The sequence below is a fragment of the Schistocerca serialis genome, chromosome 8, assembly GCF_023864345.2.
Source record: "Schistocerca serialis cubense isolate TAMUIC-IGC-003099 chromosome 8, iqSchSeri2.2, whole genome shotgun sequence".
NCBI classification, from domain to species: domain Eukaryota; kingdom Metazoa; phylum Arthropoda; class Insecta; order Orthoptera; family Acrididae; genus Schistocerca; species Schistocerca serialis.
This window is the reverse complement of record NC_064645.1, coordinates 357,593,271-357,609,647: the sequence shown is the minus strand read 5'-3', so window position 1 is coordinate 357,609,647 and position 16,377 is coordinate 357,593,271. Positions and strand designations below refer to the sequence as shown.

The 16,377-nt window shown below is 43.6% G+C and overlaps 1 long non-coding RNA gene and 1 pseudogene across 1 annotated transcript in view; both read right to left on the bottom strand.

Moving 5' to 3' along the window:
- LOC126416309 (uncharacterized) overlaps window positions 1-16,377 on the bottom strand; it is a 1,765,436-nt gene that overhangs the window by 772,696 nt on the left and 976,363 nt on the right. The window lies entirely within an intron of this gene.
- On the bottom strand, window positions 10,470-10,587 carry LOC126417319 (5S ribosomal RNA; annotated as a pseudogene).

Genomic DNA, 16,377 nt, shown 5'->3' with positions numbered 1-16,377 from the left:
TATGAAACACCGTGTATGCCTCATACATCACTACAAATAGCTTTCCGCACGCATGAAGCTGATCGCACTCTTTTAAAACAGTATCTTTCAAACATATCGAACATACCCGTTCTCATGGAATGCCTCCTTGTTAATTATCCAGACACTGCACCTCTTATATACTGAGAAGGAATTTGACTTCGAATTAAACATCGTAGATGTGGCTGTAAAGTTTGTTTTAACGTTTGTTAATAAACTACAATTGCTGCCTACGAGGCGTTTTTCAATTTCACTGTTACCCTTTGTAGAACTATAAAGAACTTTAATATTGCAGCGCAGTTAATGAGAGAAGCATGTCTAAGTGACAGTGTGGAAGTAACGCGAACCAAGAGAGTCTGAGCAACAAGTAGCGAGAAACTGCCTGCTGTATAAACTCCGCTGTAAAAGGAAACAGCTGTCAGTGAAACTTGTGGAACACGGCAGAAACTAGGTAATAACGTAGACGAAGCAGAACAGATTGTTTGAAGCAAGTGGATGTTTCAGAGACGCGAAGAGCTATAATAAAGTACAGACATGGCTTCGGTCTGGCAAAGACCACTGTTACTGGCTTTAAACACAATGTGTGCGAATACAGTATGTATTTGTTTTCTCAATATACAACACGAGATTCTGTCGGTCAGTTAATTGTACTAATATTTTGAAGTAGTTAACTTCAGTACAATCATCACATTGATCATAATTGCGGAATCTGACATCCTGACCAGTGGTATCTGTTGCGTAAATTAGATTCCATTCTGCTTCCTTGACGTATTTTTCAATATCTGTCTGTACGAGATTCACGAAAGACCTAAACTCGACATGAGGGTGAAAGGTACGGGAGCCTGGCAAGAGTTAATGTGGCTATCAACGTACAAGCTATTCTAGTGGTTCCGAAGTTTTTTCGGTTCTCGGCGTCCTAATATATGAGATTTATTCCGCACTATCGCAAGCAAAATAGTAATCTACACAACGCATTTTCAGTGCATATTGATGTGGTAGGTTAGTTTAAAAATATGATAATAAGAGAAACACCTATATTCACAACATTTTATCGGACACCTTCATGATTAGTGTAATTAATGAGACCATGATTCAACTCAAATCTTCGATGTCAGACCAGATATACACTTTGGTGGCAAGAGCCATGGGATAGCGATGTGCACATGTACAGATGCCGGTACTGTCGCGTATACGAGATATAAAAGGGAAGTGATTTGGCGGAGACTCAGGTGGAAAGCTGATCATGGCTGCGCGACGGGAATTAACAGACTTCGAAGACGGAATGGTAGTTGGATCAGACACATCCGACATTCCATTTCGGAAATTGTTGGGAATTCAACATTCCGAGATTCGCAGTGTCAAGAATTTGCCGAAAATACCAAATTTCGGGCATTACCTGTCAATGCAGAGGCCTTTACTTAACGTCCGAGAGTCGCGGCGTTTGCGTAGAGTCGTCCGTGATAACAGACAAGTAAGTCTGCTTGAAATAACCATGGAAATCAATCTGGGACTTGCGACCATCGCAAACTCTAGGACAATGCCACGAAAAGTATTTATAGGATACGGCAGTAGACGACTGAAGCGAGTGCCTTTACTAACAGCACGATATCCACTGAAGTCGTGACCATATCGGTTGGAACTTATGCGACCGGAAAACCGTAGCCTGGTCAGATGAGTTCCAGTTTCAGATGGGAATAGCCGGTGGTAGGGTTCGAGTATGGCGCAGATACCATGAAACCACTGACCCAAGTTGTCAACAAGGCGCTGTGTAAGCTGGTGGTGGTTCCTTGATTGTGTGGGCTGTGTTTACATGGGATGGACTGGGTCCTCTAGTCCACATGAACCGATTATTGACTATACATGATTATTTTCAGCTAGCTGAAGACCATTTGTAGCCATTCATGGACAACGATGCGCCATGCCACCGGACCGCAGTTGTTTATAGTTGGTTTGAAGAACAATTCTGGACAGTTCGAGAGAATGGTTTGGCCACAAAAATCGCTCGACAGAAATCCCATCGAGCATTTATGGGACATAATCGAGAGGTTAGCTCGCGCACAAAATCCTGCACCGGCAACGCTACCGCAGATATGGATGGCTGTAGAGGCAGCATGGCACAATATTTCTGCAGGGGGACTCCCAGCAACTTGTTGAGTCCTCGCTACGTCGGGCTACTGCACAGCGCCGAGCAAAAGGAGGTCCCACTCTGGATTAGCAGACATCCCATGACGTTGTCACCTCAGCGTAGTTGTTGTGACGTAACCAAGGTAAGTGGCGACCAGGGTAGACTTCGACTTAGCGCCATCTTCCCCCGGGGGTGACATCTTTTCATTCCCATTTACTCATCGCTGCTAATCATTTATGTTTTTCTATATTGAAATCACTATGACCTTACAGTGAGGCAAAAGCTGGGCACTCAATTATATTTCTTCTAATTAAAATATGTAGCCATACGTTGCTTGCTACAACAACGGCCATGAAAATACAGTCATATGGGCTACCAGACGAAATTTGTGGCTAGTTTAAGGACTCGCTGCTGAGAAGGACACAGCCTGTTATTTGGACAGAGAAGTAACTTGGGGTGCTCCAGAGCAGTGTGTAGGAATCCTACGACTTGCCAGACATTACTAAAAGTACCCTCACATTTCTCATAGATGATGGAATTATCAGTAAGGAAGCATTGTCTAAAAAGCAACACAATGATTTAGATCTTGATAAGGTTTCAAACCTCCCCCCATGAACCATGGACCTTGCCGTTGGTGGGGAGGCTTGCGTGCCTCAGCGATTTAGATAGCCGTACCGTAGGTGCAACCACAACGGAGGGGTATCTGTTGAGAGGCCAGACAAACGTCTGGTTCCTGAAGAGGGGCAGCAGCCTTTTCAGTAGTTGCAAGGGCAACAGTCTGGATGATTGACTGATCTGGCCTTGTAACAATAACCAAAACGGCCTTGCTGTGCTGGTACTGCGAACGGCTGAAAGCAAGGGGAAACTACGGCCGTAATTTTTCCCGACGGCATGCAGCCCTACTGTATGATTAAATGATGGTGGCGTCCTCTTGGGTAAAATATTCCGGAGGTAAAATAGTCCCCCATTCGGATCTCCGGGCGGGGACTACTCAAGAGGATGTCGTTATCAGGAGAAAGAAAACTGGCGTTCTACGGATCGGAGCGTGGAATGTCAGATCACTTAATCGGGCAGGTAAGTTACAAAATTTAAAAAGGGAAATGGATAGGTTAAAGTTAGATATAGTGGGAATTAGTGAAGTTCGGTGGCAGGAGGAACAAGACTTCTGGTCAGGTGACTACAGGGATATAAACACAAAATCAAATAGGGGTAATGCAGGAGTAGGTTTAATAATGAATAGGAAAATAGGAATGCGAGTAAGCTACTACAAACAGCATAGTGAACGCATTATTGTGGCCAAGATAGATACGAAGTCCACACCTACTACAGTAGTACAAGTTTATATGCCAACTAGCTCTGCAGATGACGAAGAAATTGAAGAAATGAATGATGAATAAAAGAAATTATTCAGACAGTGAAGGATGACGAAAATTTAATAGTCATGGGTGACTGGAATTCGGTAGTAGGAAAAGGGAGAGAAGGAAACATAGTAGGTGAATATGGATTGGAGCTAAGAAATGAAAGAGGAAGCCGCCTGGTAGAATTTTGCACAGAGCACAACTTAATCATAGTTAACACTTGGTTTAAGAATCATGAAAGAAGGTTGCATACATGGAAGAACCCTGGAGATACTAAAAGATATCAGATAGATTATATAATGGGAAGACAGAGATTTAGGAACGAGGTTTTAAATTGTAAGACATTTCCAGGGGCAGATATGGACTCTGACCACAATCTATTGGTTATGACCTGTAGATTAAAACTGAAGAAACTGCAAAAAGGTGGGAATTTAAGGAGATGGGACCTGGATAAACTGACTAAACCAGAGGTTGTACAGAGTTTCAGGGAGAGCATAAGGAAACAATTGACAGGAATGGGGGAAAGAAATACAGTAGAAGAAGAATGGGTAGCTTTGAGGGATGAAGTAGTGAAGGCAGCAGAGGATCAAGTAGGTAAAAAGACGAGGGCTAGTAGAAATCCTTGGGTAACAAAAGAAATATTGAATTTAATTGATGAAAGGAGAAAATATAAAGATGCAGTAAATGAAGGAGGTAAAAAGGAATACAAACGTCTCAAAAATGAGAGCGACAGGAAGTGGAAAATGGCTAAGCAGGGATGGCTAGAGGACAAATGTAAGGATGTAGAGGCTTATCTCACTAGGGGGAAGATATATACTGCCTACACGAAAATTAAAGAGACCTTTGAAGATAAGAGAACCACTTGTATGAACATCAAGAGCTCAGATGGAAACCTAGTTCTAAGCAAAGAAGGGAAAGCAGAAAGGTGGTAGGAGTATATAGAGGGTCTATACAAGGGCGATGTACTTGAGGACAATATTATGGAAATGGAAGAGGATGTAGATGAAGATGAAATGGGAGATACGATACTGCGTTAAGAGTTTGACAGAGCACTGAAAGACCTGAGTCGAAACAAGGCCCCCGGAGTAGACAACATTCCATTGGAACTACTGACGGCCTTGGGAGAGCCAGTCCTGACAAAATTCTACCATCTGGTGAGCAAGATGTATGAAACACGAATTCTTTACAGAGGAATGGAAAAACTAGTATAAGCCGACCTCGGGGAAGATCAGTTTGGATTCCGTAGAAATACTGGAACACGTGAGGCAATACTGACCTTACGACTTATCTTAGAAGAAAGATTAAGGAAAGGCAAATCTACGTTTCTAGCATTTGTAGACTTAGAGAAAGCTTTTGACAATGTTGGCTGGAATACTCTCTTTCAAATTCTATAGGTGGCAGGGGTAAAATAGAGGGAGCGAAAGGCTATTTACAATTTGTACAGAAACCTGATGGCAGTTATAAGAGTCGAGGGACATGAAAGGGAAGAAGTTGTTGGGAAGGGAGTAAGACAGGGTTGTAGCCTCTCCCCAATGTTATTCAATCTGTATATTGAACAAGCAGTAAAGGAAACAAAAGAATAATTCGGAGTAGGCATTAAAGTCCATGGAGAAGAAATAAAAACTTTGAGGTTCGCCGATGACATTGTAATTCTGTCAGAGACAGAAAAGGACTTGGAAGAGCAGTTGAATGAAATGGATAGCGTCTTGAAAGGAGGATATAAAATGGACATCAACAAAAGCAAAACGAGGATAATGGAATGTAGTCAAATTAAATCGGGTGATGCTGAGGGAATTACATTAGGAAATGAGACACTTAGAGTAGTAAAGGAGTTTTGCTATTTGGGGAGCAAAATAACTGATGATGGTCGAAGTAGAGAGGATATAAAATGTAGACTGGCAATGGCAAGGAAACCGTTTCTGAAGAAGAGAAATTTATTAACATTGAGTATAGATTTAAGTGTCAGGAAGTCGTTTCTGAAGGTATTTGTATGGAGTGTAGCCATGTATGGAAGTGAAACATGGCCGGTAAATAGTTTGGACAAGAAGAGAATAGAAGCTTTCGAAATGTGGTGCTACAGAAGAATGCTGAAGATTAGATGGGTGGATCACATAACTAATGCGGAAGTATTGAATAGGATTGGGGAGAAGAGAAGTTTGTGGCATAACTTGACCAGAAGAAGGGATCGGTTGGTAAGAGATGTTCTGAGGCATCAAGGGATCACCAATTTAGTGTTGGAGGGCAGCGTTGAGGGTACAAATCGTAGAGGGAGACCAAGAGATGAATACACTAAGCAGATTCAGAAGGATGTAGGTTGCAGTAGGTATTGGGAGATGAAAAAGCGTGCACAGGATAGAGTAGCATGGAGAGCTGCATCAAACCAGTCTCAGGACTGAAGACCACAACAACAACAACAACAAGGTTTCAAAGTTGTGTAAACTTTGGCAAGTTGCCTTAAATCTACAGAAAGGAAAAATTTTGCACATCACAAAAGAAAAAAAAAAAACTTAAAATCCTATTAGAAATGTATCAGTGAGTCACAACTGATACCAGTGAACCCATATAAAACCTGTTTGTGACAATTTATTGGGATATGAGATGAAATGATTTCATATTCTCACACATAGGTAAAGCACGTGGAAAACTTGGATTTACTTCTACGACACCGGGAAGGTACAAAGAATCCACAAACGTGATCTAGAATATTGCTCATGAGAGTAGAACGTAAATCAGATGAGAATATCACGGGATACAGAACGTTTACAATGCAAGGCATCACGTATGGTATGTTAGACCAATGGGACAGTGTCTCAGAGGTTCTGAATAATGTCAGTTCTCAGACTTTGAAGATAAAGGCCAAGTATTCCACGGAAGTCACAAAGTTTGAAGAGGTAGTTGTGATTGAGTTAGGTCAGAGCTAAGTGAATTCGAACGTGGGCAAAATATTAATTGCTGGTATGGTAACAAAAGAGCCGAAGTGTTTGGTCATTCAAGAGGCAGCACGTCGAAATTTAATACTTTCTACAGGGATAATGGGAAAACATCATCCGCTAAGTCACAAAGCAAACGAAAGTGTGTGGTGGGTGACGTGACAGACGGTCATTGAAGTGGATTGTGGCGAAAAATAGGGAAACAACAGCTTCAATAATTACTGCAGAACTGAATGTCGAACTCGAGAATCCTGCCTGCACCAAAACAACACAAAACTAGCTCCAGAATCAGGGAATTGCATGGCGAGCTGGAATTTCAAAATCATTCATCAGTGATGCGGTTGGTGCCGTAGCCATAAATCCTGCATAGTGCAGCAACTGAAGAAAGTTATTTAGTCGGGTGAGGCTTGTTTCATATAAGTTCCAATTTCCAGCCGAGTTTACGTCCAAAGAGTGAAACATTAAGGAAATTCTGTGATGATTTAGGCGGCCATATTGTGGTAGTCCATGGGCCTCATGGTTACTCTGCAAGAACGCGTTATTGCAAGGATTGTATCACCATCTTGGCTGACCAGGTCCATCCGATGGTAAAATGTTTGTTTCCCAATGCTGTGTTCCAAGACGAAATGAGTTCTGTCCACACACCTCATGTCGTCAAAGACTAGTTTTCTGAGTGGGAGGATGAATTGTAGAATTTCCCCTGGCCACCATAATCACCAGATCTGAATATTATTGAGTCTTTGTGGTCTATGAGAGGGTGCGTGACCGTTGTCCATCTCCATAGTCGTTACCTGAGCTCGCGACCATTTTGTAGGAGGAATGATAGCTGCTGGATTCCCTTGCAAACAAAACAGGACCTGTATTTATGTATTCCGTTAAAACTGGAAACTGTTTTGAATGCCAGTGGGTACCCTATACCGTATTATTCGTGGTAATGCATTTATTTTGATGTTTTCATGATCTTTCCACCTCCTGTGTAACGTAGGTATGGATGACGAGCATTAACTGCTCTCGACGGTCATCAACAACCTACGAAAATTACTGTGTTCGCTGAAGAATGGTTCAAATGGCTCTGAGCACTATGGGACTTAACATCTGAGGTCATCAGTGCCCTAGAACTTAGAACTACTTAAACCTAACTAACGTAAGGACATCACACACATCCATCCCCGAGGCAGGCTTCGAACCTGCGACCGTAGCGGTCGTACGGTTTGCAGACTGAAGCGCCTAGAACTGCTCGGCAACACCGGCCGGCGTTCGCTGAAGACATCTTGATCCAACAACTGTCGATGTACATTGCCATGAATATCATAGTGTCCGTCTTTGCCAATACCACCAAAACGAAAGTGTTTCGCCGGCACCAATATTGACTACGTCGTCATGACAAGCACAACACAATATTTTTGAGACCTGTGGTCAGCACGCTACACCAACGTCTACCATCAATCTGTATCTCCATGGAAACCGTGGCGCCCATTCTCATCAGAGTCAATCAAGTAAAGATCTCTTGCTTACCCCATTATTATGTGCAGTAGCGATGACGACCGCTAGACCCCATTCTATTTATCTGTGGCTCAGCTTATATTATGAATACTGTATAAGCCTTCCAGGAGGTGTTTTCATATTCCTCAATGTTATACCACTAGTACCCCACTGTCACAAATTTCTAATTTGTTTTCAAATTCTAAAAGTGTATAACATTTCTGGATGTTTTTACTCTTTATTTCCAACGGATATATCTTACTGAATTAAATTACATTCCACATAACTGCCAGACCTCTCCTGTTCACTTCTAAGTCGTCTGCTCTACATTTCACGAATACCCTTCCGTATTACCTCATTGTTCACGTCGCTGTTGCCTCAAGTGTGAGGCGCATACAATTTAGTATTTCACTTTTTGTTGTATTATGCAGTTATTCCTCTGTTATATTATCCTTTTCAAACTTTCGCCTCTAGTCAGTCCTGTAGTATTAACGTAATATATTTTCGTATTCAGTTTTTAAGTGATGGCATTAACTTTCTGTGTGCTGCAGTCTTTTTCTGTAATTACAGTAATTACTCCGGAAGATAAAGATTTTCACAAAGGTTCCAAGGAATAACATGGTTACGTATCTTTTAACAACAGTTCCATCGAAATTTATAAGCGTTGTAGTCGAGAAAATCTTGACAAAACTGCATTTCGTCTCCTGTTACGTTATTATTCCACTAGTCAATAATAATTACTAAGTGAAATCAAAATGCGCGGAAGTATTATCAAAAATCAGTTACAAGTTTGAAATTCAAGCTGTTGCAAACTAACACAAATTTCTATTTTCAAGATAGTTCAAACTGTTAGGATATTTACGAAATTCAGCTAATTTGTGAATAGCACTCGTTCCATGTAAAAAGACCTCCTGATCCAAGGCACAAGACGGTGCACGACCGACGAAGTGTGATTTTAGTGTGCACACATTACACAGAGTTTCCCAGGAGGAGTGGACATATTCAAGGATATGACACGAACGATCATTCCGAGCAAAAAAGTCTAGTAATCATGGGCTCTAAAGTGCACGTCGGTGCCTTAAGAGTTATCAGCACTTCTTCATGTTCGATACTGTGTAACAGATCTCTTCTACTTCAGGCTCTTTGTTTTCCACATTTTCGCTACTGTGAATCACGCCTCTTTTACTGAGCAAGCGTTCATAGCTCTTAAGATACGCTGCTTAGAGCCCATTTTCACCAGACAGTTTTATTATGTTTTGCTCCGTACTAACCCTCCCAAAATATATAAATCAAAGAGTTTGCAGTAGAAGGGATTTGTTCCACAGGATAGAGGACGAGGAAGTGCTTATCTCTCTTAATGTATGGATTTCAGAGCCCAGTACACTTTTTTGCTACCAATGATAGTTTCTGTTCTATGCCGGAATATTGACCATTCCTCCTGGAATGCCCTGTATAGCTATTTTTTTTAAGTATAGAATTTTCCTTGCAATAAAAAACCCGTAACATTCCAAATAGCTTTATTATGCAGGGTGAATATAACACCACCTCTGGTCAGAATGGCATCAAATTGCAACGGAATATTATCGGAGAAGGTGAAAAACGTATGGCAGAAGAAAAAAAACTTTGTCAAAATTGATCAATAGATGGCGCTGTGTGTGTCAGAATACGTAAATAAAAACACCTGTCATGCGCACGACCCATTGATGTTGGTATAAACACGCCGGATACACGGCTTTTCCTACTTCCGAGTCTGCGACGTTCGCCTTGACGGTTTCAGTGCAGGATCGCGCTCTGCTTGTAAAGCTGTGTTTCAAAAATTATGACAGTGCACGCGTCGCTCTGCAGAAGTTCCGGACACTGAAGGGTTTGGAAAAAAGCGTTGGACCGGAGACTGCCGTAGGTCTGGAGAAAATGATTCGGAAATTCGAAAAGACGGGTGCTTTTGTTGTGCAACCTGGTAGATGGAGGAAACGAATTGATTCGACGTCAGTGGAAGCAGTGGCCACAGCAAATCAGGAGGAGACGAGTGGTGGTGTGCAAACGTATAGTGCACAGAGAACTGCCGAACACTGGACATATGCGTCAGTACGGTGCGTAAAACCCTGCAAAAATCTTTCTTTGTTATTCATTCAAAATTACCCACGTGCACGAGTTGCTTCCTGTCGACCTCCCGGCAGGAGAGATGCTTGCTGTAGAATTTCTTGCTCGGACTTCCATCTGACAGGATATGTCAGTACCCAGAATTGTCGAACATGGGCAACGGAAAATCCACACGCAAATGAGCCAGTACCACTTCATCCTGAAAAGGTCAGTGTGTGGTGCGGGTTTACGGCATCACTTATCATTAAAAAAAAAGCACTCCGTCTTCAGGCCACAAGTGGCCCATCGGGACCATCCGACCGCCGTGTCATCCTCAAATGAGGATGCGGATAGGAGGGGCGTGTGTCAGTACACCGCTCTCCCGGTCGTTCTGATGGTTTTCTTTGACCCGAGTCGCTCCTATTCGGTACAGTAGCTCCTCAATTACCATGACGAGGCTGAGTGCATCCCGAAAAATGGCAACAGCACATGGCGGCCCAGATGGTCACCCATCCAAGTGCCGGCCACGCAAGACAGCGCTTAACTTCGGTGATCTGACGGGAACCGGTGTATCCACTGCGGCAAGGCCGTTGCCTTCATCATTTATCTATCGAAGAGACAAGTGTTTCCAGTCCTGTTACCTGTAACGTCCCTGGTAAGCGCTAAGAGTGTCTTTGGGGCAACCACGTCATTCCAGCTCTCCAACAGCGTGGATGTGTGGATGGGATTATTTTTATGCAAGATGGCGCACCTCCGCACATTGAAAATCCAGTTAAGCAACTGCTGAAGCTTGTAATTCTGAACGTAAAATGAAAGGCAGAAGCCGTTGAACACAACAGTCAAAAAAATGGTTCAAATGGCTCTGAGCACTATTTGACTTAACATCTGAGGACATCAGTCCCCTAGAACTTAGAACTACTTAAACCTAACTAACCTAAGGACATCACACACATCCATGTCCGAAGCAGGATTCGAACCTTCGACGTAGCGGTGGTTCGGTTCCAGACTGAAGCGCCTAGAACCGCACGGCCACACCGGCCGGCGATTAATCACATCTCAAGTATTTTAATACATTGCCGAAACCGATAATGTGAACATTGTACGTAATTATAAGATGACGCTGATGTAATAAAGTCCGCCGCTCGTGGTCTTGCGATAGCGTTCTCGCTTCCCGCGAACGGGGTCCCGGGTTCGATTCCCGGCGGGGTCAGGGATTTTCCCTGCCTCGTGATGGCTGGGTGTTGTGTGCTGTCCTTAGGTTAGTTAGGTTTAAGTAGTTCTAAGTTCTAGGGGACTGCTGACCATAGATGTTAAGTCCCATAGTGCTCAGAGCCATTTGAACCATTTGAACCATCCCCATTACGGTCGGAGGAAGGCAAATGCAAACTACCTCCGCTATGACCTTGCCTAGTCAGCGGTGCGGATCTACCGCATCGTTCCCTACGCTCCTCGGAGTATGGGACCTCATGATGTAATAAATAACTGTAACTGACGGAGTTTTCGTTCGCACCTGCGTAAGTGAAATGGCAAAGGAACTTTATGTTATTTATTTAAATTGACAAATCTTAAATATGAGTTTCTTGTATAGGCACTGCTTGAGTTAATGACGATACAGTTACCTTTGTGTTAGGAAGCAGGCGGCTGTGTGTCATACTGATTTATTGGAATAGTTAATAGGAATCTTAGTTCAACAATTTAAGATACACCCAACGCCGAAGTATTGGTTAATTTTAGAGAGAGCAAGAAGGTGAAGTAAGGATTTGAGCTTTTGTGGAGGACTGAGGTTCCAGCAGAGTATCTTTACCTGGTTTGAATACTAGGACTAGAGAGTAGGCTGCAGCTACAACGATGGTGAATTACTAATAATACCGCGGAGCGATACGTGAAATTAATAATCAATATAACATGGCTTAGAGCTTGACATTCTCGGCTCGCCGGCCGCGGTGGTCTAGCGGTTCTTGGCGCTCAGTCCGGAACCGCGGGACTGCTACGGTCGCAGGTTCGAATCCTGCCTCGGGCATGGATGTGTGTGATGTCCTTAGGTTAGTTAGGTTTAAGTAGTTCTAAGTTCTAGGGGACTGATGACCACAGATGTTAAGTCTCATAGTGCTCAGAGCCATTTGAACCACTGGAATTCCTCGGCTCGCCAGCAATAGCTAAACATGTTTGCATCGGAAAACTGACCAAGACGGGCGCCCAATGCAAACGGCTATTGTTCTAATGGTCCATCTTCTTTGCCCTACAGAGGATGACTCGTCTGCACCAAGATCTGATGCGGACGATGCGTAGTTGTAGAATGAGAGAGAGAGAGACAAGAGTTGTGCTCGCAGTTCTGTTATCTCGCTTTCGGAAAAACAGACGACTGTCAGGGTCTGCACGTCACCAACACTCCAGGGAAGCCCCTATAGCCACTCGGTGGAGCCATTGAAATGCATCTGGTCCGCACTCACTTTGCGTGGTGGAGGGATCTATAAACGAAGTAACCACCTGCAAACTATTCAACGGCTGCTCCTCTTTAGCTACCATCTTGTGGATTTGAACTAAATAATTGTCGACTGATGACCTCAAACCGTAACTTCGTATACAGTGACTTCTGTATCTGGGAATGTTGTAACTGATAGCGCTCCAACGTAACTAAACATGTAAAATTTGACCATAAATTTTTAATGAATACAAACTAATTAGCGCAGCAAAAAGCAAATTAAATGTCTGCCTTCCTGTAATTGCCACTGACTGGATCACACGATTACTTAAGGGAAGCCCTCGATATTTAAGGTGCTACGGGTTATGCCTTAATGCTTGGGAAAAAATAAAGTAGGAAAGTTCTGTACTCTTTCAAATCAGTACAACAATAATAAAATGAAGAGAGTTAATGTATCCTTCGTGGGAATTTGTCATCGTTTGTAGTGCCATCTTATTAAAGTGACAAATCAGCTAATAATATGTTTCAGAATTCTGGCAATCCTGTGACTCACTGGATATCATCTTCGGTTGTCTCCTGTGAAGAGTTCACGCAAACAACTTGCAGTGTGTAGCAAACGGTATAGCCTACACAAACAAAACTAGTCACAATGAATAAACGTGTAATACTTCCATTCGAAACACGTATGTAATTACGATGGCAAGTCAAAAATTATCTACACTTTTGCCATCACATTTGTTACATTGTGCACGTTGTCTTCTGTCCTCGCACATGTCATTGTTATACTGTTGTGGTAATGCTGTGACAGTCTGATTTTGTTTCCACCATTGCTCTTCCTTCTATTGCAGTTATAGCATGGCAACTCCATTAAAAGTGTGCACCGAAGAGGAGCAACGAGTGGTGATCCGATTCCTCTGGTCGGAGGGTATCAAAAGGACAGACATTCATCGCAGACTATCATCGAAATTTGGGAGAAGTGTACTATCATGTAAAACTGTGATTTCGTGGATGGAGTGGTCGAACAAGTGTAACGCATGGAGAGGGACTGGGACGGCCATCAAGTTCCATTACAGATGACAACATTCAGCAAGATCGAGAGGTGGTTCTGGCGAATAGGCGAATCATTATTGATGAGGTAGCATCCGCTCTGAACATCAGCCATGGCTGCGCCCAATACATCATCCACGACAAGCTCGGTTTCCATGAGGTCTGTGCAGGGTGGGTACCAAGAAAGCTTACCGACGGCCATAAGCTCACCCGTGATGAAGGTGATGCATTTTTGAGCAGGACTGTCACCCGAGATGAAATATGGCTGCATCACTACGAACCTGAGTCAAAGCGCCAGAGTATGCAGTGAAAACACACTGGATCGCCACGAGGAAAAAATTCAAGACCGGACTATCCTCAGGAAAGGTTATGTTAACCACGTTTTGGGACTGGCAGGTGCCCATACTGGCAGAGTTCGTGGAAAAGGGAACGATTATCAACCGTGCGGAGTTGAGTGAATTGTTGGTAAAGAAGCTGAAGCCAGCAATTCCCACCAAACTCCGAGGTTTTCAGACGAAGAAGGTGTTGTTTCGGAATGACAACGCACTGCCACGCACGGCCTGTCACACTACTGGAACCATCAACAAGATGAAATTGAAGGTATTGGAACACCCTGCCTACAGCGCAGACCTTGCTCCAAGTGACTTTCTCTTTCCTTGGGCCACTCAAGGACACTTTCTGTGGTCGCCGATTGGCCTCAGACACGAACGTGCGAAATTCAGTGCAAAAGTGGCTTCACGACCAACCGAAAATCTTTTATTTGGAAGAAATACGTAAGCTCATTGACTGTTGGGCCAAGTGCATTGAGAAGGAGGGAGATTACGTAGAAAAATGAAGTGCATTGTATACCCCTAGCTTCACGTTAATGAACGGTAGAATGAAAAGTGTACATAAGTTTTGACTTTCCATCGTATTTCTAAGATCCACCAAAATGGGTGCTTATAATAACAGATCTTTACTTACGACAAACTGTTTCGCTATTATAAAGTAAATCCAGAATGATGTGACATCCACATTACATCGTTAGTGAACTGTCTTACAACTGTCACTATTTTAATAAGATGGTAAATGACGTAATATACCGAAAATATAAAACAGTATTTCTAAGATCCACCAAAATAGGTGCTTATAATAACAGATCTTTACTTACGACAAACTGTTTCGCTATTATAAAGTAAATCCAGAATGATGTGACATCCACATTACATCGTTAGTGAACTGTCTTACAACTGTCACTATTTTAATAAGATGGTAAATGACGTAATATACTGAAAATATAAAACAGTTTACTACCTAATATAGACTTCACATAGTCTACATATACTTGACAATGGCAACAAATGGCGAAACAGCCTGTCGTAAAATAAAGATTTGATATTATAAGCTGTTGTTTGGTGCCTCTGTTCTAATAGTCGTGTAGTTATCAGACGTACATTATGCTGCTGGCCAGAAAGACGAAAAACAAGAAAGACGAGGAAAAAAATGAAAACGAAAGTAACTCTAACAGAATTTTAACCTACTCTGTGGACAACTATTGAAGTTCCTCGAAATTAATACTTGTCAGTTTTCCATGCTGTAACTCCTTAGTGTCATACGCTATCTAATGAAAATGAATTATAGCGCATTCTTAAGACCTTTCCTTAGCCGAGAACAGCAACGCAGGCTACTAAGGCCTCGAAAGAAAAAAAAATCGGAGTGGAGTTCCCAGGGGAGTGAGGAGTGGAGGAGCCAGCGGGCCACGGGCATCTGTCCCCAGCTCCGCAGTACGGCACCGGGCCATTAGGTCCTCCCGGCACGGGCATTATTCTGGCCCCCTCCGAGACTGAAGTGCGGCTATCAGTCGGATTACTGCGCACTTACTGCCGAATTCCCCGCGTAAAGGCAAGGAAGGCTGCTTCCCCGAGGCGGGGAGGCGAAGACCGCACCTCCCAGTGCGCAAACCAATCAATGATGACCGCCAAGTACACACATCAAACAAAATTTTGCCTAACCCCGGTTCCCAGAACTCCTGAAGACAGACGTTGGCTGTGGACATTGTATCACAGACACAATCCCTTTCACTGTTCAGAGATGTCACTAAAAACGCCCAAAGATGTAAACAACCATACATGAGCAGCACCTATTAGACGGAGGGGGTTCCGACAGCCGATCAGTTCCAGTCATTCCACCAGGAAGGAGGTACACGGCTCGTGTTGTCTCTAGTTCAATCATGCCTAAACGGCCAATACCGCGGATCAAACGCGTTCGCATTGTTACTTTGTGCCAGGAAGGGATCTCAACAAGGGAAGTGTCCAGGCGTGTCGGAGTGAACCAAAGCGATGTTATTCGGAAATGGAGGAGATACAGAGAGATAGGAACTGTTGATGACATGCCTCGCTCAGGCGGCCCAAGGGCTACTACTGCAGTGGATGACCGCTACCTACGGATTGTGGCTCGGAGGAACCCTGACAGCAACGCCACCATGTTGAATAATGCTTTTCGTGCAGCCACAGGACGATGTGTTGCGGCTGAAACTGTGCGCAACAGGCTCCATGATTGGCAACTTCGCTCCCGACGTCCATGGCGAGGTCCATCTTTGCAACCACGGCACCATGCAGCGTGGCATCACGTTCTCCTCACCGATGAGGGTCGCATATGCCTTCAACCAGACAATCGTTGGAGACGTGATTGGAGGCAACACGGTCAGGCTGAACGCCTTAGACACACTGTCCAGCTGGTGCAGCAATGTGGAGGTTCCCTGCTGTTCTGGGGTGGCATTATGTGGGGCCGATGTACGCAGCTGGTTGCCGTGGAAGGCGCGTTAACGGCTATACGATACGTGAATGCCACCCTCCGACCGATAGCGCAACCATATAGGAGCATATTGGCGAGGCATTCGTGGACAACAATTCGCGCCCTCATCGTGCACATCTTGTG